This window comes from Equus asinus, chromosome 3 (assembly GCF_041296235.1).
Source record: "Equus asinus isolate D_3611 breed Donkey chromosome 3, EquAss-T2T_v2, whole genome shotgun sequence".
NCBI lineage: Eukaryota > Metazoa > Chordata > Mammalia > Perissodactyla > Equidae > Equus > Equus asinus.
In genome coordinates this window covers 38,847,927-38,872,212 of record NC_091792.1, presented here as the reverse complement: position 1 = coordinate 38,872,212, position 24,286 = coordinate 38,847,927, and the positions used below count along the sequence as shown (strand labels likewise).

Here is a 24,286-nt window from a genome sequence, read left to right as displayed (position 1 = left end):
ACATTAAAACCACAATGATGTATCATTATACATCCATCAAAATACACTAAAATAAAAAACACTGACAACCTAAATGTTGGCAAAGATGTATAGAAACGGGATCACTCATACATTGCTAGTGGGAAGATAAAATGGTATAGCCACTCTGGAAAACAGTCTGTCAGTTTCTTAAAATACTAAACATGTAGCTACCATACAACCCAACAACTGACCTACTGGGTATTGATCTCAGAGAAATGAAATTTGTTCACACAAAAACCTATACACAAATGCTCATAGCAGCTTTATCTGTAACAGCCAAAAACTGGAATCAGCCTAGACTTCCTTCAACAGGTGAATGGCTAAACAAATTGCGATACATCCATACCATGAAATACCACTCAGCAATAAAAAGTAACGACCTATTGATACCAGCAACAACATGAATGAATCTCCAAGGAGTTAGGCGGAGTGAAAAAAGTCAATTTCAAATGGTTGCACACCGTACGATTGCCTTTATTTAACATTTCTGAAATGACAAAATTTTATAAATGGAGGACAGATTAGTGGTTGCCAGGGATTAGGTATGGGAAGATGGGCACTCGGAGGGCAGGAGGGAAGTGGCATGATTATAAAAGGGCAGTAGGAGGGATATTTGTAGTGCTGGAACTGTTCAGTATCTTAACTGTGGTGGTGGATACACAAAGCTACACAAGTAGTATAGTTGTACAGAACTGAATACAATAATACAGGCACACACAAATGAGTACAGGTAAAACTGGGGAAGATCTGTGGATTCTATCAATGTCAATATCCTGGTTATCATACTATACAATACAGTCATGTGTGACTTAATGATAGAGACGCATTCTGAGAAATGCGTCATTTGGCGATTCCGTCATTGCGTGAACATGATAGAGTGTACTTACACAAACCCAGACAGTATAGCCTACTACACACCTAGGCTATACGCTACTAATCTTATGGGACCACCGTCATATATGCAGTCCGCTGTTGACCAAATGTCGTTATGCAGCTCGTGAGTATAGTTTTGCAAGACGTTTCCATTGAGGGAAACTAGACAAAGTGTACAAGAGATTTCTCTGTATTATTTCTCACAAGAGCATGTGAATTACAATTATCTCAATAAAAATTCAATCAAAAAAAAAGGTCCATGATCCCAAGTGTGTAGTGAAATCAGGCACTGCATGCCTTCACTGGGAAGGTAAAATGGCACAGCCTTTCTGGCAATGCTAGCAAAAGTAAGAAACACACACATACCCTTTGATCCAACAGTTCAATCTATAGGGTATTAATTGCAATGAATCATTTATGACGTGTCAAACATTTAGGTACAAGAGTGTTTATTTCAGCAGTGCTTTTTTATAAAGACCAGAAACAACTAAATGGTACCTTCACACTATGAGATTCTCTTTAGTCATCAAAATAACCTTTGGGGAGTAAAACAGTTGACCTGGAAAGATAGTTAACATATATGCAGTTGTTCCATGAATATTTATTCAATTCCTACTATGTGTCAGGCTCTGTTGTTGCACTGGGAACTTTGACGTGCCCAACAAGGCACGGTCCCTGTGCTCACTAACTGTACAGTCTGATGGACTGTCCTCTACTGATAAGGAAAGCAATCAGGTGAGAAAGCACTATACATACATCTCTGTGTGTGATTACGAAAACACACGCACACGTACGTAGATATACTATAAATTCTGGAAGGACATAACCCAAAATGTCAAAAGCGATTATTTTCTGGAAAGTGAGATTATGTGTGTGTTTTATTTAATTTTATTTGTTTTGCTTATCTATATAGTCTAAATTTCTACAATAAACAAGTTTCACTGGTATTAATTTTAACTATTGGAGGAAAAAAGGCTGGTTCCCAGAGAGTAAGTGCCTTTTTTTTGTTTTTTGTTTTTTTGGCTTTTCAGTTTCTTTTGTTTTCTATCTGGGTACAATCAGAATGAAATTTTTCTAAATCTTGATTCAGAGAACTCAAAGACCTCTTCAGTGATCAAAGTGAATAAAGGCAAGTTAACCAAATTGGATTACCTCAGGGTAAGAATCGTGCACATTCATAACAATTACATTTCCTCAACTCAAGTTTGTAAGAAATTTCTAGCCCTTGGATTGAGCTGCTACTTGAGGAGGTTTATGTTGTTTGCTTTTGCTAATTTTTCTTATCACTGAAACAATGCAGATGCAATTTTCTTACAGAAAAAAAAATAAATGCAGATATGCAAAAAAAAAAAAACCCAGTAAGTTAATATCACTCCTAACTATTTTAAGCCCCAGATATACAACTTTAAACTAATATCTATGTGTGCATATTTGCTAGTTCGTGTGGCTGCACTAAGATGGGTTCACACTGCACATACTGCTTTCTAAACTGTATACATTTTTTTTGCTTCACAATACATGCCATTTTAATGCATATTTTAACATTAAACATGTATATTTAACCAATCTGCTAGTGTTTGGATATTTAGTATGATAAATAGTAGATAATGAACATTCTTTTAACTAAATATTTGAGCATTTCCTTGGTTTTGTCCTTCAGTTAAAATCCCAGAAACGGAAATATCAGCTCAAAGGGTATGTATACCTGAAGGCTTCTGAGGTAAGTGGGCTTCCAAAAAGCTGATTTAGACTCCCAACAATTAATTAGTCTAGGAAAGAAAGTGAGCAGTTTTTACATGCTCCCTAATGCAGCTGACCAACAATAAGGATTAACTTGTTCCTGGATTTTCTAGAATTTCACTTTTGAAAAAAAAAATTATTTTAACAGTAGATCGAAACAGAGGAATTATTTGGTTGTCAGTTACATTAGAAATTTCAATTTGTCAATTTCACATTAATTGCAGGATTTTGTCAGACCCACTAAGGCAAACAAAAGATCATCTCTGCAGGACTCTGGACTCAATTCAATGATCTTTATGTAGATGACCACTGTGGATTCATATCTGACATCTCCAGATCTTTACCCTGCAGAGATCAGCCTCTCCACCAACATCTCCCAGGCTAAGACAGAGGTGGCCTTTCCATTGGAACTACCTCACAGGGAGATGCGGGAATAAACGAGATGACGCAGGCTCCTTGCACCTGCTTTAAGGCACAGTACTGTAGCCCAGTGCCCAGCACATATCAAATGCTCCAAAAATGTTGTCTACTGTTAGTACTCTATTATAATATAACTTTAACATGACATAATGACAACTTAAACACCAGCTAGTTCAATCTTCTTTTATTTTATAGATGAGGAAACCAGGGTTCACAGAGCTAGGACTAGAACTCAGGTCTCCTTGATGCCAGTCTGAGACTCTTTCTCTAACACTCCTCTGTCTGTTGGCACGTTTTCTCTGTACAGAGTGAAGGCTAGAGACACTTTAATTCACACAATTACACTTAATCAGAGCAATCTGCAATTTGAGATTTAAGTCTACATGCTCAAAATATACTTGGTTTATAGATATCTGCCTGGTTAAATAATAATTCTCTAAAGCAGATATTTTAAGTTGCAGGCTAAAAGTAAATCGGTTTATATCTACCTCAGAAGATGATGAATGATTGATTATAAATCTCTACACTGATAGAGGGTTTCTGATTGCATTAGATAGAGGCCATCAAGACTAATTAAAAATGCTCATACATTCATCACCACTGATTGTGCATAATCCACTGCAGAAAGTACAAGTGCGGCACCTTCTCTAAAATGACAGAGGAAACAGATGAATTTCCACTCAGATCTCCCAGAGGCTATCTGTCTTGATTTCAGAGTAAATGGGCTTTCCCTAATAATGTAAATCACAAATAGAATGACAGTTCAAAAACCCTGGACCAAATTTTACTATTCTATCTGAGCAGGGGCTAGCCAGGGCTGCTCACATGACACGTGATCAATAAATAATTACAGATGGATTGGTAAACAGGTCTATAGGCATACTTTAGGGATTTTCAAAACTGATTTTTCTAGGCCCCTACATAATTGGAAGTCACAATATGTGGTCAAGTGAGCTCAAGGAAATACATCCTATATGCCACCAAAAACAGCCCTTAAGCTGGTTCATACACGAACTCCAGCCCTATAGTGAGTGGCCTGTACTGATCTTTCCCCACTCCTTTGGGGCCACAATTATTATCTGACAGTACACAGTGCTGCATTCACCCAGGAAAACATCACCAAAGTAAAACAATGACAGGTGCTCTCTAACAAGGAAAGACGGGTGGTTCTCACCTCTGCCCTCTAAGGAAACTTCCACTCACCACACATCACCATCACCAATACATGCAGCTGAGCTGAGAAGAGGAGGATGGGACGGGGCTGATGGTCAATCTGATTTCTCCCACTCCTCAGGAAATATTTGCCCCGCACTCACCCCTATCCCAGAAAGCCACCACCACCAGGTTCCTCTTTGACCTGATTCAGGAGTTAGCATCCTTACCTAGCTTCAGGATGAGAATAGGAGAATCCACCCATTATGCTGCCTGAAAGTGCCCCAGTGCTTCAGGAGCATGTACTCATCTTCTTCCAGAAGGCCCCTGTGGCACCTCTCTAAGTCTGCAGTGGGAGCAGCCAGGGACGTGGAGAAAGAATCTGGCCCATGGAACCTGCACAACAGAGGGCATGTCTGGGGAACTGGCTTAAAATCAAAATCCTGTTGAATGAAGATATTTGTCGTACTAGCCTTTGATCCGCTTGACGCATAAAGGATCAGAAAATGGATAAGAAATTACATAATCTGCAATAATAGCAAGGAAAAGTATTTTGAAATTAACAGTAATTCAATACAGCAACTATAAACCTAAGGTAGGAAAAGAAAAAAATAATGAGACTCTGAGCTTGAAAAGTCATCTTAGTTTAAGCAATAAAAGGACAAAATCAAGAAAAGATATAGACCAAACAATATCAAAATTGTCATGCAGTTGCTCAACCTCTGCTTTTTTAAAAACAATCAAAAAGCAGCAGTGAATTATGCAATGCCTCACATCCGCATACTCTATGTTCCTTCCATATGAATTACCAGCAAGTGAAATTTACACTTTTTATTTTATAACTTTCTTATACACTCCTAACATATTCCTATGTCGTTGTTTTTGTTGTTGTTAATTCTTGCCTTCTTTACCTCATTCCCTTCTTTACACATCTCTCACTGGGCCCTGGAGATCCAGAGTGTGGCCCAGGTTCTGTCGTTATAGATATCAACGTAATTTACATAAGGATCAGTAGGTCTCCTTTTTCCCATTAATTTATTCAACAAATTCTACTCCGCACCCGGTTCAGTGCTAAGTACAAGGTATACAACATGGAACAAGTCAAACATGGTCACTGTTCTTACGGAGTTCAAAGTCTATAAAAATGAGGGTTAGATATGAAATCAAAATTCCTTTAACTTCTCAAGTTTTTGACTTTTCTCTCTTTTTCTTTTGATTCTCATGGCACTAACTTTATCTTTTTCATTTCCATTATTAACCACCTTTAACACCCCCAAAAGAGTCAGTATCATAAGAAAATTTTATTCTCTAACATGAAGATTTAGCCAGATTGGTATACAAGGCAGGAAGGAAGAAAATGCAACAGTTGGATTCTATAAAAATCAAGGCTTCAAAAAGAGGTATGGCAGCACTGTTTTAGATCAACATCGAATGTAAGTAGAGGTTACAGGAGAAAAATGGGCAGGGGAGATGAGGAGAAAGCATAACTGGCTCCTCCTCCTCAAAAATTGGAAGCTGATCCCCTGAAAGTCTGGCCACTGGGTCATTCAATCCTGATTGCTTAATGAAAGTGTACAAATCAGCAGACAGTACGCCTGCGTGTTCCAAATGTCTCCAATTATGACCAACTAGATGAAGGTCTTAGAAAATCACACTTCACCTTATTGAAAGGGTTGCTGGCACATGATTAATTAAAACACCTCAGCTTCCAAGTACATTAGAAACACGATAATTATGTTCATACTAAATGTGCTTTATAACACTTGAAATGCTTCAAACCGTAGGATGACAACAGAATAAAAACAAGAAGACCATGCTTTAAGGCTGCTGTCCATTACTATGTTGCTGCAGCTCAAAGATAAGAGCTCCCCCTTTTGGGAATAACGAGCATTAACAGTTCTGAGAAGAAAATGCACTAATTATCATGATTAGCATTATAACAATATTAGCAGCACCTAACTTTTCTTGAGTTATTACTATGTGCCATGCACTGCACTAAGTGCTTTTCTACATGCCTCAAGCTCAGAGAGACTGAGTAACTTGCCAAAGGTCACCCAGCCAGGAGGTATCAGAGTAAGAAGTTGAACCCAGATCTGTCTGGCTCCAAAGCCTATACTGTTAATCACTAGACTGCCACCAAAGAGGTATGTAATGTCAAAGGAGAGGAGCAGGCAAGAGAGAGAAGGAGTTGGCAGTTGCGAACATCTTTATTTCCCCAAAGCACAGTTTACAAGATTAAAAACCATTAGAACCACAGAAGCTGAATATGGAACCATGAGAAAAGTCCAGACAGAATTCCAAAGAATTCCCCAAACAAGTATCAAAAAACCTGCCTTCTCACCCAAGGTTGGTAAAATTTGGACAAAGAGAAAAGGTGAGGCTATAACGTGAGGACAAAGTGATTCATCAAACAGGTGCCTACACCTGGGGACAGGCAGTAGCGCCACAAGTTACCCAATAAACATGTCTTGTATGCCCACCGTGTGCTAGCTGCCAAGCTACTGCCCTGCTTATGGTCTCTAGCCTCCATGTGCTGGAGAGAAATCACAAAACCCAAATGACACAGAGAAACTACATACAGAACCTGTGAAGAGGAAATGAGCAGGACGGACAGGATCTACTCAGGAACGTTCCCCTCTGGGGTTCTTCAACTCCCATGAAGACTTCTCAGTTTGAGAACCTCCCAACCCAGCCCCTAGTTCAGCTGCATTATAGTGAGAACGGCATCAACTTCCAAGCACTGAGTTTTAATTATTTCTTTTCAATAGCCAAAAACTCAGAATCTTTCCTAGAAGATCTTTTCCTTGTGATGGAAAAATGAGAAGCTACCCTAGTTATCAAGCACTAGGAAGAAATTCACAGTCCCGGCCCTTCCAAGAACAAGAAAGGGCCAGCTCTATTTCAAGTTTCAACACGGCCTTGCCTCATCTTTGAAGAACTCCAAATTAAAAAACATGTCAGAGCCCAGTAGAGTCAAAAATCTGGCTTCAAATTCCAGTTCTGCCACCTCCTAAGTCTATAACTTTAAGCAAAGTATTTAACCTCTTTTGGCCCCAATTTCCTCAGTTTCAAAACAGGAATAATAACTTCCATCTCATTGGTATCTTGTGGGCATTACATGAGAGTGTACTCTTCACCCCATCACGGCATATGCCCTGCTCACAGCCCCTTCTAAAGGAAATTGGTAATATTGCCAACCAATGCTTGAGGGAAGCCCTAGGTAATGATTTTCTGTACTAAAACACACACACACACACACACACACACACACACACACACATGCCATTAACCTGCTAGTCATATGGAACAGAACCTGACAGGACCGGGGTGGAAACCTCATCTAAAAGCAACTAATCCCTAGGCTGGCCATCAACCTGTGACAGGGTTTAATCTCAAAGATGATGGTTAATTAGCTCAACCATTCAAATTCTCTTCGAGATTTGGACTAGGAAGTAAAGCCAGCTGGTAGCGGGCAGTGAAGCAGATAAGCCCCAAGACAGACTAGCAACTTGGAGAGCAGTTGGGTTACCAGGGAGGGCAGGTTCTCAGAATGATGCTCCATAGCCCCTCAGCAAAGGCCCCCAGAACTAGTGGGGATCCTAACAGACTCTGATTCCAGCCTCCAGGTGTCCAGTTCCCCTCAGCCCGTGCCCTTCATGAAGCCTGGCTCTTGCCTTTTCCAAGAACCTAACAATAAGCTTCCTACAACCTGAGGTCACAGGAGTGTATCTCTGTTCTTTGCAACCAGAGATAAGGCAGTTAAGGAGCCTATACCCACCTGTGAAATAGGCATGAGTGGCAGAGAATCATTCACCAAGCTGCACTGTAGGACCTCACTGAACGGGGAGGGAAACTGAGAAGAAAGGATATGACCCATTTAGCAAAGAAAGGTTCAAGACGCCTTTTGCAGATGCAGGCTACCAAAGGAAACAACTCAGGAGAGAGGGACACTCCTGTTCTGATAAACATGTGGGTATCTTTAAGAAGTTCCACAAAATGAAACACTGAGTGAAGTCTAAAAGCCCTCACACCTTTGCCACCTTTTACAGCTTCCTTTGAAGGGAAAAAATAATACTCTGACACGTCTTGAGATTGAAACAAAGATAAGTGTTGCTGAAATGTTTTCCTTTTGAGATAAATTTTCAGTAAGGAGTGAAAAAACAAAGCAGACTATTCAAGCCCCCTCAAAACAAAAAATAAAACAACAATAAAAGCCTTAAAGCCAAGACTCCCTCTTCCCCCCACCCAAATACATAATTTAGAAAGTGACAATCAAAATAACTAGCTGCATTAACCATGCAGGAGCCATTACATGAAGCTATTCCCCACAGCCACCTCCTCCTAGCCTGGCCTCCAAACCCATGCCGGTTTTTCTGGTGAACCTTTGGGGTCCCTTTCCATTTATCATTGATTTTATTATCTGGCTTGCAACCCAATTTGTTCCACTTCGTGTTCCTGGTTTAAATATGTGAGTTCTATATTTCAACACAATGGACGACGGGTTTCAGCAGACAGCCTCAATGTACATTTCACAGCTACCTGCTTCAGTGCGTCTCTCAAATCTGCATACAACAGAAAATGTGTTTCCTGTAGATTTAAAAGCGGCAGCAGACAAGCACTTCTGCATAAATCAAACCTGGGAAAGGAGTCAGGGGTACTCTAACAGACCAAAGCATAATTTATCTGGATTTACTTTTTGTCAGACCACTACTCAGCTGAGCTGGAAAATTGTCATTCCTGTTAGCTTTCCCTTCAGCCACCAAAAGAACCAGGCTCAAAGCAGCTGCTGTTTTGACAAAGTATTCGCTTCTCACAGGGGTGGGAGTGAGCAGAAACATTCAGATCTAAAGCCACTGGCCTGGGTCCATTCAACATGTTGTGAGAAATACCTGAGATAAGAACACTTAAGGCTTCTGTTTGGAGCTACATGGTTTTTATTCTGTTCTCTCACTGTGCCAGATTCAATGCCTTCCTGGCATTGAGTGGCAATAGCTCAAGGTAATAAGCAGTGAATCACAACAAACTTCATTGAGTGTTTTCTTGCAGCCTATAAATAAAATGAGAATCTTTGAAGCTAGTAAACCTTCTGAGGCCTGAACATCTCAAGGTTACTCATTTCTAAACCTCTCTGGGAAGGATATAAACACAATCAAAAGAAATACGGTTTATGATGAAAAAAATTTCTTAATGCACAAAAATTCTCATTTTAATCATTAGGACATTATACTAAAGCATTGCAGACCTTTAACTTCTCACCTGCTATGTCACCAAAAAAAACCTCATTTTCCAATAGGGTTTGAAAAGTGCAGAGGTGAATAGACAAACATCAGCTTCAAGGAAAAGCTAGGGTGCTGAATTATTTTTATATGATGAAATTGAGAAAATGGACCGAATTGATATTATTCCTCAGTGTGCCACAAAGTTTCAAAACATTTATGCAACAAATGGCAAATGACTTTTTAGGAACTCAGATAACTTTAAGTGGAAATTTTCAGTTTGTTGGGAGTATCTCCCCAGGCCCTCTTCTCTGGCCCCAACTGAAGGGTGCGACCTGGCAGTACTTTGGCATTACAAGAGGCTGGTTGCCCTGCCTCCCAGCTTTGCTGACTGGACTGCAAAAACGGACTGAGCCAATCAAATTTTCTCCTCCAGGAATTAAATCAGAATTGGAAAATGCTAAATGAGTTTCTCTAGTTGCTTCAATAACTGGGACATAAATTCAGGAGACATAAAGCAGCCCACTTTAGCTATGTGGAATGAAAGCCAGTTTAGCGAGAGAAAGAAAGAAAATGGAATATAGTGCTGAGCTGGCATTCCCGTTCCTGGACTGATGGCAGGCTGAGCCTGAGTTTCATCTGTCCTGAGGTCCAGCTGAGCCTAGGTTCCTTAAGATATCAGTATCCTTTCAATAAATTTCCCTTTTTATTTATCTAGTAGAGCTTTCTCTTAATTTCAACCTACTTCAACCAGGTCTAGAGCTAGAGTCGCATAAACGTGGGATGAAGGCTAAGTAACAGTAGAATCATCCTTCAGCGAGTGAAAATAAAATAAGATAACCACCAAAATGCAGCATCAGAAAACCTACTTTGATCCAAAGAGATGGAGCTGACATGCCATTTGAGAATTTGGTTCCTATTTCTGTCATCTATTTATTATAGCCTCTTAGTTCAAATTCAAAGAGCATCAAGTTTCCATGTGTCAAATGGGTAACACTCCCCTTCCAAGGTCATTTCTTGCTGTCCTCCCTGCTCCCAACCATACTGACACACAGCAGCAAGTATCTCTTGCATCTCCCCTTGAGTGTTAATTTGCACATGCTAAGCTTCTTCTCAGAAGCCTACATTGGTTTCCAACTGTTTGATGTGTCAAATTAAAACACCTGAGAATGTGTTGCATCCATTAGCTCTGCATTATCTAACCACCGTCATAATGCATTATGCCTAAACTCAGTGAGTCCTAGAGTCAGCTCTCTTGTTCTTTATCCCACGGTCACAAGTCTGCCACTCCAAGTTGAGCCCATGGCACTTGCTGGTGCTTCCTCTCAGAAGTGAGTAAAGAGGAGGGATCTCCAAGTCTGGACACTTGGATGCCGGTAGTGATTCTTCCATTAAGCAGTTACCCTTTAATTTCTACAGATCGGATTCCTTCTCTATTAAAGATGCTGGGACTTGACCACTGGCTTTTGGCTTTTTTCCTGCCCCAACATATCTAAGAAGTATGGCAAGAATATAAGAAAAACTAAGTAATAATATAAGAAAACAAGATAAAATATGTCACATTAACGGAGTAGATTATCCAAAAAGAGATGGCTATTGGCTTGGCTGGCGGCTTGGCACAGGTGGAGCTTGAGCTAAGCCATGAAGCATAGGAAGGACGTGGGCCTATGTCACTTAAGCTTTCATTTATTTTTGTTGGTTGTTGACAAACGGTATTAAGAAACCACTGGGAAAAAACATATATTAAGAGATTGTACTGGGAAGGAAGAAGAAAGAAACTATTCTAAAAATCTATCACTTATTAAGAAAGGTTTCTGGGCTGGCCCCGTGGCCGAGTGGTTAAGTTCGCGCGCTCCGCTGCAGGCGGCCCAGTGTTTCGTTGGTTCGAATCCTGGGCGCGGACATGGCACTGCTCATCAGACCACGCTGAGGCAGCATCCCACATGCCACAACTAGAAGAACCCACAACGAAGAATACACAACTATGTACCGGGGGGCGTTGGGGAGAAAAAGGAAAAAATAAAAAAATCTTTAAAAAAAAAAAAAAAAAAAAAGAAAGGTTTCTGTAAGGCAAAGGATAGCGCTAAAGGGGGAATCCAAAGATAAGTGGACACAGTCCACTAGCATCTAACCTCTGAGGGCAGGGACTCTATTCTGCTTTGCTCACACTGCACCCTCAAACCCTAAGATGACCTAGCTGAATGCTCAATAAATGTTTGTTGAAAGAATACATAAATATAGCCCCTACCTTTAAGGATTTATGATCTTTTTTTTAATAGAGAATAAGAGAGAATATGTTGTCCTTTCCCTTCAGGATCCCTGATAAATATGGCATCCATTTCACTTAAAGGGAGCCCTGTTAGGGATAACAGAGGAAAGAACGTAAACCTGACACAATAACCATTTTATACAATATAGGATCAAATCCCACCATGTTAGCAAGTAAACAAATCTGTCACGTGACTCATTTTCTATGCTGGGGCATTAGCTAAGAATGAGCCTTTTAATAGAAAAGAATAAGTCATTCCACAATGGTAAGCCCAAGAACTCTCTGAAATATGTATTAATTTGCTTCAAAAGGTTACCTCCTCTTAAGTTGATTTCCCCCTCCAAATGCCTCAACCACAGGCAATTATGTCACATGCACCATATACATGCAGTCCAAATGACAAACAAGCCCCTTAAAACAAATGTATTACCATAGCAACAAAGGGACTACATTTGCCATTCTCTACCTGCCATGGCCCGATCAATTATTTAACATGCCTACACTACAGTGACATTGTATAAATGATCATGTTCATTAGCAGCAAGAGCCGGCTCTGAGCAAACCATAAACACTAGACAGCTAAACGGATCACAGACCAAACACACAGACCTTGATGGTGATGTCAAAGATCACAGCGCAAAGGGAATGAGGGAGAACAAAATGTTCTTAATTTTAAGCTGCTACTTTAGCATTAGATGAGCACGCAAATCTCCTAGCTCTTATTTAAAAAAAGGAAAAGATATACATAAACTGATTTTATATATATAATACATGTTATCCAAAATTGCTGGAAACAGGATGATCAGATGAGAAGATTAGAGAGCCAAAGGATGAAATTCATCTTAAACTTGTTTTATGGTTTTGGTTTTTGTTCTGTCCCCTATTCTGGCTTTTTCTCATTAGGAGAATAGGCAGGGGACTGGAAAACTGGACACTGAAGGGTATGTACAGGAGTCAGCAGCCAGCTGTGACCATCCTGGTTAAATCACCATTGACTTCCCACAGGGAGATTCCTGAGCAGAGAACAACTGAGGACATCCGTCTGGTTCCAGGAGAAAAGAAAGAGAGTCTTTCATCAAGAATAACCAGAGACTGGGCCAACCCCATGGCCGAGTGGTTAAGTTCACATGCTCTGCTTCAGCAGCCCAGGGTTTCACGGGTTCGGATCCTGGGTGTGGACCTAGCACTGCTCAACAAGCCATGCTGAGGCGGCGTCCCACATGCCACAACTAGAAGGACCCACAACTAAAATATACAACTATGTACCAGGAGGCTTTGGGGAGAAGAAGGAAAAGACTTTTTAAAAACAATAAAAAACAAAAAACCCACCAAAGATTGAATTCAGTCCAGGACTCTGTAATTCTCTCTGGGACATACCTCAAAACCTTAAGGCCAATACATCTAAAACCAACAATTCTCTTAAACCATCTTGTAAATTTAATCCAGATAGGGGCTGGGTTAGAGGGGCCCCTGTGTCTTGCGTCCACAATGACCCAGTCACAAGATCAGCACTGAAGGCTGGAATCAGCACCGGGGCTAGAGTTGAGGGCAAATACCTTTTTGACTTACTTTGTTATACTCTTTATTGTCGCCCCTCAGAAAGAGGAGGAAAGAGAGAAAAAGGGGGTAGCCCTCTGAGAGAGTCTAATTTATTTATAATAGACCATAGACTGACAGTGAAAGCTTCACAGAGACAAGAGTTTATAGTTGGCTAAAAATAACCGACATGGCCCAGAAAGGAAATCTCTAACTTACTGACAAATTAAAAGGTAGAAATAAAAATTTGAAGAACCCATTCTTCTACAGAGTTCCTATGATACTGTTCTAGATACATATAGTCCTCTTTCTCATTCGCCAAAATCTAGCTTGCAACAAGCTATAGCTATTAAACTTTGATTACAGACTGCAGAGATGACTTAATTTATGAAAACTGTAGTTTTCCAGTCTAGTAGCCTTTCCATCACAGATATTAATTTTTATTATTGTAAACACAAGAAAACCTTTTAAAAGACTATGATGTACAATTATTTCACTGTCCATATGGAAAAACACCAAAGTTTTGAGAACATGAAAAAAATATGAAATATTCACCCCAAATAATTGTTTTCCCCTTAAAATCTACCCTCCCCAGGAAAAGCATTACAAATACTTAAAATGATGACTAGGGTGTCCTATACACTGCAGACCGCTCCTGTAAGTAGATAAATTATCAAGTAAAGAAGCTAAGCATTTACAAACACTTCACACAGTGGTATAATTTTATTTATATAGCCACATAAAATAAAAACATGGACCTCAGGGATCATTTACACAACTAAACGTCTTGCTGATTACCACATAAAAAAGCTTAAGACAGATAACCTTTCACATTTGACAGTACACAGGACATGAGTTATGACCACTGCTCTGTCTCCATAATTGAGTCAATGTCTTTAGACAACTGGTCAAATATCTGCCTCTCATTTTCACTTACCTACCATGCATGCAAATACATGTTTACAATATATTATGAGACCCATGGAGAATAATTAGTTCTAAGAAAGTCCTTTTGAAGTTTTTAGTCTTTATACTTCTCTAGTCTAATAACTTAGTTGGACAATATAATAGAAGAAATCCATAAATGACATTTAGAAGCAAAGTGAATTTTCTTCTCCCAGATGATAAGGACTTCACGCCTGCTGGTCACAGTACTCACTCTACCTTCTAGCCAATAACAGGCACTCTCATTTGTCACAGAACTAAAAATTAGAATACACTATGTCAAGCTAAACAATAATGTTACACTTGTACATATTTGCCTTTAAATTCTGTTTATAAATTATTTCTATCACTTGTAATTTAAATAATCAAAGATGAAACAACAGAAGTAACATGCATCACGGCATTGTTTTCAACAGCAAAAAATTACAAATTTCAAAAAAGTCCAACAGTGGATAAGTGATTCCATATGATTATGCACATCCAAACAATATGCAACTATTACAAATGGTGCAAGACAAGAGTAATCTAAGTAGATCAATGGAACAGAATCAACGGAACAGAAGACGAGCCCCACATACACAGTTATGATTTTCAACAAATGCACCAAGGCAAGCCAACAGGTGAAGAAAAACCTTTTCAACAAATGTTCTGGAATAACTGGATATCTACTGGAAAAATATTAACCTTGATCCCTACCCTGCATCACTCACACAAAGTGATTCACAATGTAATACAGATATAAACGTAAAAGCTGAAACCATAGAGCTTTTAGAGGGAAATATGGACTACCATCATGACCTGGGAGTGGGTAAAGGTCTCTCAGACAGGTAACAGAAAGCAATAATATAAGAAAAATAATAAATATGACTGTCGAAATTTAGAAATTCTCATCAAAGACACAGTTAAGAAAATGAGTAGGCAGGTCACAGACTGGGAGTGAAGATCGCAAAACAAATATCTGACAAAGGACTAGTACCTGCATATATAAAGAACTTGAACAACTCAATAATAAAAAGACAAACAACTCAATTTTCAAAATGGACAAAATATCTAAACAGTTACCTCACAAAAGAAGATATGCAACTGGCCAATAAACACATGAAAAGTGTTCAACATCATCATACCACTATGCACTGACCAGAATGACCAAAATTTAAAAGACTGACAAATTCAAAGATGTGGAGCAACAGGAGCTCTCATATAATACTTACGGAAATGCAAAATAGTACAACCAGTTTAGAAACAGGTTTGTCAGTTTCTTACAAAGGAAAACATACACCTATCCTATGATCAAACCATTCTATTCCTAGGCATTTACCCAAAAGAACCAGGGGGGGTGGGGAGGAATAAATATATATATATATATATATATATATATATGTAAGGGCCGGCCCAGTGGCACAGTGGTTAAGTTTGTGTGCTCTGCTTCGGTGGCCTGAGGTTCGCCAGTTCGGATCCTGGGCATGGACCCTACCCACCGATAATCAAGCCATGCTGTGGCAGACATCCCACATATACAGTAGAAGAAGATGGTCATGGATGTTAGCTTGGGACCAATCTTCCTCAGCAAAAAGAAGAGGATTGGTGGTGGATGTTAGCTCAGGGCTAATCTTCCTCAATAAGTAAATAAATAAATAAATATATACACATACATATATAAATACATGCATATGAATGTGTGAATATGTATTATATATACCTAAACACACACACGTGTATATACATACAAACACATACGTCCACAAAAAGACTTGAAGAAGAATGTTCATAGCAGCTTTGTTCTGGAAATACTCCAGATATCCACAAAAAAAGGAAATATCCCAGGTCTCCATCAATAGAAGAATAAGGAAGCTGTGGTATATTCACACAATGAAATACTACTCAGCAATAAAAAGGAATGAAACTATGGAATAATAACAGCAACCTGGATGAATCTCAAAAAAATTATGCTGAGGAAAAGAAGCACCACACACAAAAAAGTATATATTGTATGATTCCATCTATATGAAATCACAGAACAGGCAAAACTAATCTACGGTGAAAAAACTAGAACAGGGTTGCATCTGGAAAGGTAGGGGGAGGGGACTGACTGGAAGGGTCATGAGGGAACTTTCTAGGGTGATGATGATGCTGTATAATCTATGCCATGATACAGTCTGAGTTACACAGGTGTACATGTTTGTCAAAGCTTAGAAAATAAACATTTAAGATGTATGCATTTCATTGAGTAAAAATTTTTTATCAAAAGAATTCTGTAAACAAATATTGACTTTTAGTTCATGATAAGCATGCTAAAGTTTTTATAGGAAATTTCCTGATGTTGGCAATTTACTTTGAAATGTACCAAATAATTAAGATGAATTAATGAACAGAAAGAAGGATGGATAAATGGACAGATAAGTGACAAAGCAAGTACAGAACAATGTTAATAGCAGAATCTAAATGATAGGTATAGGCCTTAACTGTTAAATTCCTTCAACTTTGCTATATGTTTGAAATTGTTCATGATAACATTATTCATGACAAAATGTTGATAAATAAGGTGTGAGCAGTATATTTACTAACATTGAAAGATTATATATATATAGTTTAATATAAAAAACAGGATATAAAATAGCATCTATAAAATGACATTTTAATTTTTTTAAAGGTAAAATTATGCACAGAAAAAGGCCTGGGAAGATAACCACAGTCAGCATATTGGTGCATTTAATAACTACATTTTAACCCTACTTCACAGAGGGAAAATATATTACCCATTTATAAAATAACAGAGCACTGCCAGTCTCCCGGATTTATTACCCAGGCCATATTAATGATAATTTTTTACTGAACAGCACATACATATTTCAGACTCTCCAAAGAGTGCCCTTTCTAGTTGGGGTAGCCTAATGAGGATCTGTCAGATCAGGCTAGGTTTTGGGGTCTCTTCTCACGTGCTTCCAGGCACCTTGTCTGTATCTCTACCAAAGCATTTTCATACTGTTTTGCAACTGTGTATTTCCCCCGCCACATCATAAACTCCTTAAAGGCAAGAGCTACATTTTGAAGTTCAACTTAGTATCTCCAGAGATTACCACAGTATTTGGCACATATGGGACAGTCAATGAATGCTAAATGAATAGAAGAATCAATGAATGAACAACCAGCAATTTCAAGAGCCCCAGCAAGGACTCTCAGTTCAAAAATATCTCCTTCACCCCAATTCCACTGTAACTGAAATAAGATCACTAGAAACTGTTACCTTTGGATTCACTACTACTGTTACCAGAAAAATGTTTTAGAATGTAAAAATTCTTATGAGACCATAATAAACCTTTAAGTCACGAAAACCCACTAATAGATTGCTGCTCCTTGGAGGTAAGAGAAAGAGATCACATCATGGCTGGATGCTGAGTCGAACAAGGTCCCTAGGACAGGAGAGGTTCAAAAAATACACTCAGTAGAAATCGTGTACACAAACTGTTGACAGGTCAAGCAAGAGGTGAACATCAGAGGAAGGTGGGTGAAAGGGACCTGGGAACTCTCCATATTATTTTTGCAACTTTTCTGTACATCTAAAGTTATTTTGAAATAAAAAGTCTTTTTTAAAATGCTGACAGGGAGGGCCCCATGCAAAATGTGGAGGGAGGAAGCTAAAGAAGCATGAGGTGTGTGGGGGCACTAAAAAGGAAAAGGCCAGAACAGGAAAACAAACCTTTCCTTCCCAGACTTGTCCAGGACCACCCGTATTTTAATACTTTCCGTTGCAGGAAAAGTATCTGAGCTTCCCAAAAGGTTTCTGCCCAAAGAAGAAAGACAAATCAATCCTTGACTAACTGACGCTTCCAATTGAGATCACAACATGTCAAGAGAGAGATATAAGGGGGGGAGGGGGGTGGATCTCTTTAAATATATTTATACCTACACAAAACAGAAGGAGTAACTGTACCAAGTATGCATAGTATTTCTAAAGTACTTCCAGTAGCTCAATGAGAAAGGAACATGGAGTGAACAAAGGAGGAGCCCTGGGGTGCAGCCTACCTGGATGCTAGACTTCCATTGGCCACCATTATTCCTTGCCCCAACCACTATTTACTTGTTTGTCATCTAAGAATGACAACAGAGGTAAATTTCACACAAGAATAAGCTTACAAATGGTGCTCTCAGTCTCTAAGGGCAGAAATCACATCTGCTGATGCATTTTGTACCATCCCTGGCTCAGTGCCCCATGAAAGTAAAGAGCTTAATAAATGCTTCCAGCAGTGCCAATGGCTGAAAGAGTTTGTTTCCCATCTCATTTACTCTCCTCAAGTAATATTTATTAAGTATTCATTTGTACAAGGGTAGCCCCTTGCTAGGGGCTATTTGTATTCTTCCCAAAGAATGCCTAACATTGCCCACAGGGAGGAATTTCATCCAAATCTAAAAGAAGGGAAAAACTGTTGTTCTAAGGGTTTCCTGGATTTATCTTGGGGGCAGAAGTTTTAGGACGCATATTCCCTCAAAAGTATGAGTAGTTTTTAAGGAAGGCTGGCTGGGGAAGGGGAGAGTACATAAGAGCTGACTGGTGGGGAAATAAGGCTTTTCCAACCTCTGAGCTGTCTGTTTGCTCTGCTCCTTCTCTGCCAGGATCCAGACAATCCCCAGAGACTGGCCCTACCTGGTTCCAGGACTACCGTGGGTTCCAAGTCCAAAGCGCCAATTTTTGTTAGCCCACAATTCCAAGCTTTGCAAGAATAATAAAGTCAAACCTTGATCCTGAGAGCCTTTCTACACAAGTACACTGCTGAATTTTTGGTTCAACCAATGATTGTGATCAATGGTGTGCTGCTCTTCACCCACTGGGCAGGTAGAAGGCACCCTGTTCTTCTTCACCCCCTAGTCTTTCACTCAGAGCTCCAGCCTGGGGCCACACACAGTCACTTACTTATTCTTAGTTCCTGTGTTCGGAAGAGGAACCTCTAGATGAGCCAAATCCCATCCCAAGGCAAAAGGCTAACAATTACAGAGCCAGCAACCTAAGGAGACAATGCTGGCCCGTGATCAGACCTTGATATGCTTAATATCACCACACTGTGCATGAAGGCGGTCCCCAGAGGCTTTCTCCCCTAAGTAACTGTGCCTGCCTTGGTCTTTCCTAGATCTTAAGTGCCCAAGAGGTTGTTTTTCTATTGCAGATGTTGCACCTCTCTGAGATATTCTAAGATTAAATACCTACTGAGTTACTCCAAGCCACAGAGCCACATAAAATTATGCATTTCTGTTACATAACCTCTACTCATCTCCCTAGTTCCATCTCTGTGCCTCTTCCAAACCTTTTCGTAAACCTGCTGGGTAAGGTCTGCCTGACTGCTCAGCCTTCCTATGGCACCCCCTCTAGTCTTCACCTTGAAATGGCCTCTTCAGTTTTCATTCTCTATTCTCCGTCTTGTCCTTCTGAATCTTTCAGACTCAAAAAGCCTCAGGAAAGAGTCTCTAACTTCAGTACCACGACTGCTTCCAGGATCAGTAACATTTTACCTTTACTGTCTAAATAATACATGACATGATCTCTCTGGTAAGCACTATCCTACGCTATCCTTTTCAGCTCCTGATCTCCTCTATCTCTGTAAATGCCTCCCTCTCTCTCTCAGATTCAAAACGGTGGTTCTCAAAGTGTTTAAATTCATGGGGGGGTGGGAGAAAGGTGGAGAGAACAGCGGGGGCTTTTCCATAGGTCGTTATAACTTTGAAAATAAATGATAAAAACATCATAGACGTCCCTTGTCCATTTAATTGTCCAAGAGAGCATTTCTTATAAAATATAACGTGGATCTAAGATCATCTGCCACATCATTTAACAACATATAATGACATGAAAATAAAAATACATTAGATAACTCCTTAATTATCGAATACTAATAAATGCATATATTGACAAAAAGAGGTAATAAATGGAGAATTTGGGTTTGAAATAATACCTAACATGTTTTAACTTTTTAAAAAATGTTTTTCTGGGGCTGGCCCGGTAGCCCAGTGGTTAAGTTCAGCATGCTCCACTTCAGTGGCCTGGGTTCAGTTTCAGTTCCCAGGCGTAGATCTACACCACTCGTCAGTGGCTGTGCTGTGGTGCCAACCCATGTACAAAACAGAAAAAGGTTGGCAACAGATGTTAGCTAAGGGCGAATCTTCCTCAGCAAAAATAAAAAATAAAAAAATAAATGTTTTTCTTATTTTCTAGTTTCTATCTCACTCCTTGTTGTCTTCCTTTTAAAAATTGGATACAGCTATTACAGCATAAACAGAGACAGTGTACAAGTCACTGAATTAAGCAGTGCTACTCTGGATAGGAAATCTCAGCTAGAAACAAGTACTTCTTGGTGAAGATTATGGAAGTCTCATTTTTTACTTAAACACTAACAGAATGTCATATTTGATTTCTCCTTTGTAGAAGTGGGAAGATTTGCCCTCTGTCCCAGGTAACAAAGTTGACTTGTAAATAAATTTAAGAAATAATTACCACAGTTCTAAATCTCTTCCCATATTAGATAACTGGTTTCATATTTTTAGGTTCTGATATTCAGCACTCTTTCAAGGTATGTCTTTTTTTTATTTGGTGGAAATACTTCTCTGGCAAAGGTCATAGAAAACTCAGTAAAGCCTTGCAGTCATGGTAAATATTTTATTAACGATCCTGTCCAACAAATCACCCCTCTCTACATACTCACCTCCCAGGTCAATTCCCTTCCCCTGTTTCCCATGACCCCATTCAAATTCTATTCCCAAAATGTATGTCGTGCCTGCCCTCATTCAAGAACATGATTTATGAATGCAAATATGCTAGAATCTGAGGCCTGATCTTTATCTTTCCAAAAAAACCATATGACAAAACATCTTTAAATAAAAGTCACTGACCAATCTTGGCAGACTATCAGTCTCCTGAATATAGCATAATCTGTCCTACTTTATTAAGAAAGCTTCTTCAAGTCTGACTACTGATTCTTTCAATATCTAGCTCTAGGCAAATGAAAATGGTTTGCAGATGGACCAGAGCTCACAAGATTATTAAACTATTTTATATTTTTAGAAACCCCAAATTATTCAGTGCTAGCTAGCCATTAGGTACAGAAGAAGATTTTGTTTGTGTCCACTCAGTTTATCATTAATGGCCCCGAACAACATATAGTTTTGTTGTTAGTTCACAGCACACTAGTACAACTAAAAACATTCCACTGGGTGCCCACCAGGCCGTGCTGGAGTTGTGTCATTTCCCTGTCTCCTGCAGTGATCACAAGGATAGTGTCAGCCCACATTTTCCATACAGTTAAGGAATTTAAATGACTGCTATACTGAAACATTTGTTTTACTACATTAACTTCATATTCTTGTTCTGAAACTGGACCGTGCCCGTTTTGTTTTTCTGTATTTGTCCCTTATTTGTCTCTGAGGAAACAAGTAAAAGTGGTAACTCTATTGCAATCCCACAGAGAGAAAAATGCTAGATTCTTCTGGCATACTTATTCCTTCTAGGTTCCATGTAGTTCAGTGGTTCTTCCCAAGCGTACCAGGAAATACTAAGTTCCAAAGGCCTAACTGTCCTATTGTGACAACACCGGACTTTCTCCACAACACAGGCTACTGTTGGGCAGATCCTAACTTCATACCTGTTGTCCTCAGATTTTGTCCTCAGATTTCCAATCAATTCAGTTACCATCCTCTATCCTTACTAATTAGAATTCCACTCAGGTTTGCTTTGAATGCAAAACAATAGGAATGTCCCCATGGCGCATGGATCCCAGCTAAAGAGAACCTACAGGTAAGTATTCTCCACACTGCTTATAAGGTTATGTTTTTACAAACTATGAATAGCCAGGAGAGACAACTTTTGACATCAAATTAGCCTCAACAAAAGCAACTCAAGATCATTTGAGTTACTATTCTATTCTAAAATTATCCCATTTAGTTCAGTGCTTCCTCCCCTAATATTTTTTAAGTATATATCTTCCCACATTTAATTAGAATAATATCTCCCAGGGAAAACCTTTGCAACTCACTTATTCTAAAACATTTACCGGGAACAAGCTACAGTGCTTAAAATTGGCCAGTGATCGTTTCCAAGGTGAGAGGTTTTTTTCCTATGGTCATGATTGGCAATTAGTAATACCAGCTCTGGGAAAATTCCAGGATAGGTTTAACATGCATGTGCCCTTCAGCATGGAACACTGGAGCCTCAGTGGGTCATTAAGCCAGGTATTAAAGTGAACATTCTAAGGAAAAGTATGACTCTGTCCTCAGATACTCCCTCAGCGTATTAATCAGGATGTTTGAAGTTACAGGTAACAGAAACCCAACCCCAATCTGCTTAAGCAAAACAGAAAACATATTAGCTTATCCAGCCAGGAAGAAATTTTGGATAGCACTTAGAACAAAAGAAAATTGGAGTCAGGACTCAATACTGTCAGGAAATTTGTTTGCTCTCACCTACCATCCACCTTATCTCTGTGTCTCCTTGCCTAACGGCCTCCTTCCCTCTACACCATGTGTGTCTTCCGTGTAATCCAGGAAATAAACTCCAGGCTACCACTTGTCCTGTATTTACATCCCAGACACCAGTGTCTTACCCACCAGCTGAATCACAAAAGTCCTGGGGAGGATTCTCATTTGCCTGATTAGATCACATGCCTTTTCCTGAACACTTCACTGTAGCCTAGAAGACAGGGCAGCCCAGGAGATGGGGATCTCCAATTCATCAGGCCTCCATCACACGCTTACTTTTGTGGCCAGGAATGGGAGGTAGGGACTAGGGAGGTAATAGACCAGCAAGATCATTATCCTTATCAAAATCACATGAAATGGGAAAGAAGTCTCCAAATGGAAGGAGCCATTATTACCAAAGGGGCAATGAGAGAAAACTATTCAGGGCAGCAATAATCATTAGCTAACAGTCTACAATAGATCTCTTCCACACAAGTACGAGGTGGCCATCTACTCAGGTGTGATTCCTAGACATCTTCTAAATTTTGAGAAAGGGACGCAACCTGCCACCCACTCAGATGACCACTGAAAAGAATATGGATATATTCTTAATAATTTTGAATAGCTGAACTCTGAATGCTCTCAAAAAGAGAATAACCTTGAACTCTCTGCTGCTCAGTTCTTATCAAAATCCTAGTTTTAGGAAACAACATTTGAGGAAGATTACATGAAGGATTTACTGTCTCTCTTTAACTACTGGTTACCTTTCCAACAGCCACTTTGCCCTTTTGTTGTTGTTGGAAGAATGATTTTGTTTGGGTATCTACCCCGGCTCCACATGACTCAGGGTTAACTCTCCCTTTAGGGTTAAACTCTGATGAGTTAAATTCTAGGCCAGTCATAATGGTCCCGTGCTCCTTGCTAGGGCTGGTTTAAGGGCTGGCAGGTGAGCCATTTCTGGCCAACGAGACAGGGGGGGAGTCTGCTATGGAGTTTCTAGGGTAGGCTTCCCTGTTCCTATAAAAAAGACAGAAGAATAGCTGGAACTCTTTCTACTTCTGGACAATACCGCAGCCACCTTGCAATCCAGAGAAGGGCTAGCCTAAAAGCAAACACATTGAAGATGGTGGAAAAGAGAGATCACTCATTGATGACACTGTAGAGCTGCCAAATAACTTAGTCCTGAAATCTATCATAGAAATACCCGTTATGAGGGATTACAAAATTCCCTGCAGTTCAACTGATTTAGATTTGGAGTGTTCTGTCTTTGGAGTAATAGATACACCAAGAACGTTTCTTTACCCAGAATGATCAGATTGGACAGTTAATTGTTGAAGAGATGGCTAACCAATGGAATCATCAAAAATTATATAAATTTTCATTTAAACATACGAATATACATCCATTCACCAATCTTTTCATGTAAGCCCAAGGTGTTTTGTGCATGGGACTCTGCTGATCGGCATTATATACCTTGTTTCTTACATAAACTACCTCCATAATGCATACTTATACTTCTCTAATTTGGGATTCTTTAATACAGATTAATAAAGATACTTGCTAAGAAATCTGAATGCAAAATCCTTATAGAATTTTTACAATTTTTTCATAATAGTTCACAGTTGTCTCACCTACACCAAATTTAAAAGCAACTTTTTAACTCATTCCCTCTTTTTTT

General features: G+C 39.4%; 1 protein-coding gene across 9 annotated transcripts in view; it reads right to left on the bottom strand.

The window, feature by feature from the left end:
• The window catches only part of FHIP1A (FHF complex subunit HOOK interacting protein 1A), a 222,239-nt gene that overhangs the window by 114,618 nt on the left and 83,335 nt on the right, over positions 1-24,286 (bottom strand). Inside the window, exon 3 of one of the 9 annotated variants that reach the window (XM_070504906.1) lies at positions 4,437-4,602. The exons of the other annotated variants lie outside the window; for them this stretch is intronic. The gene's annotated coding sequence lies outside the window, so the exon portion shown is untranslated. The remainder of the gene's footprint in view (positions 1-4,436; positions 4,603-24,286) is intronic. 9 annotated transcript variants of the gene reach the window in all.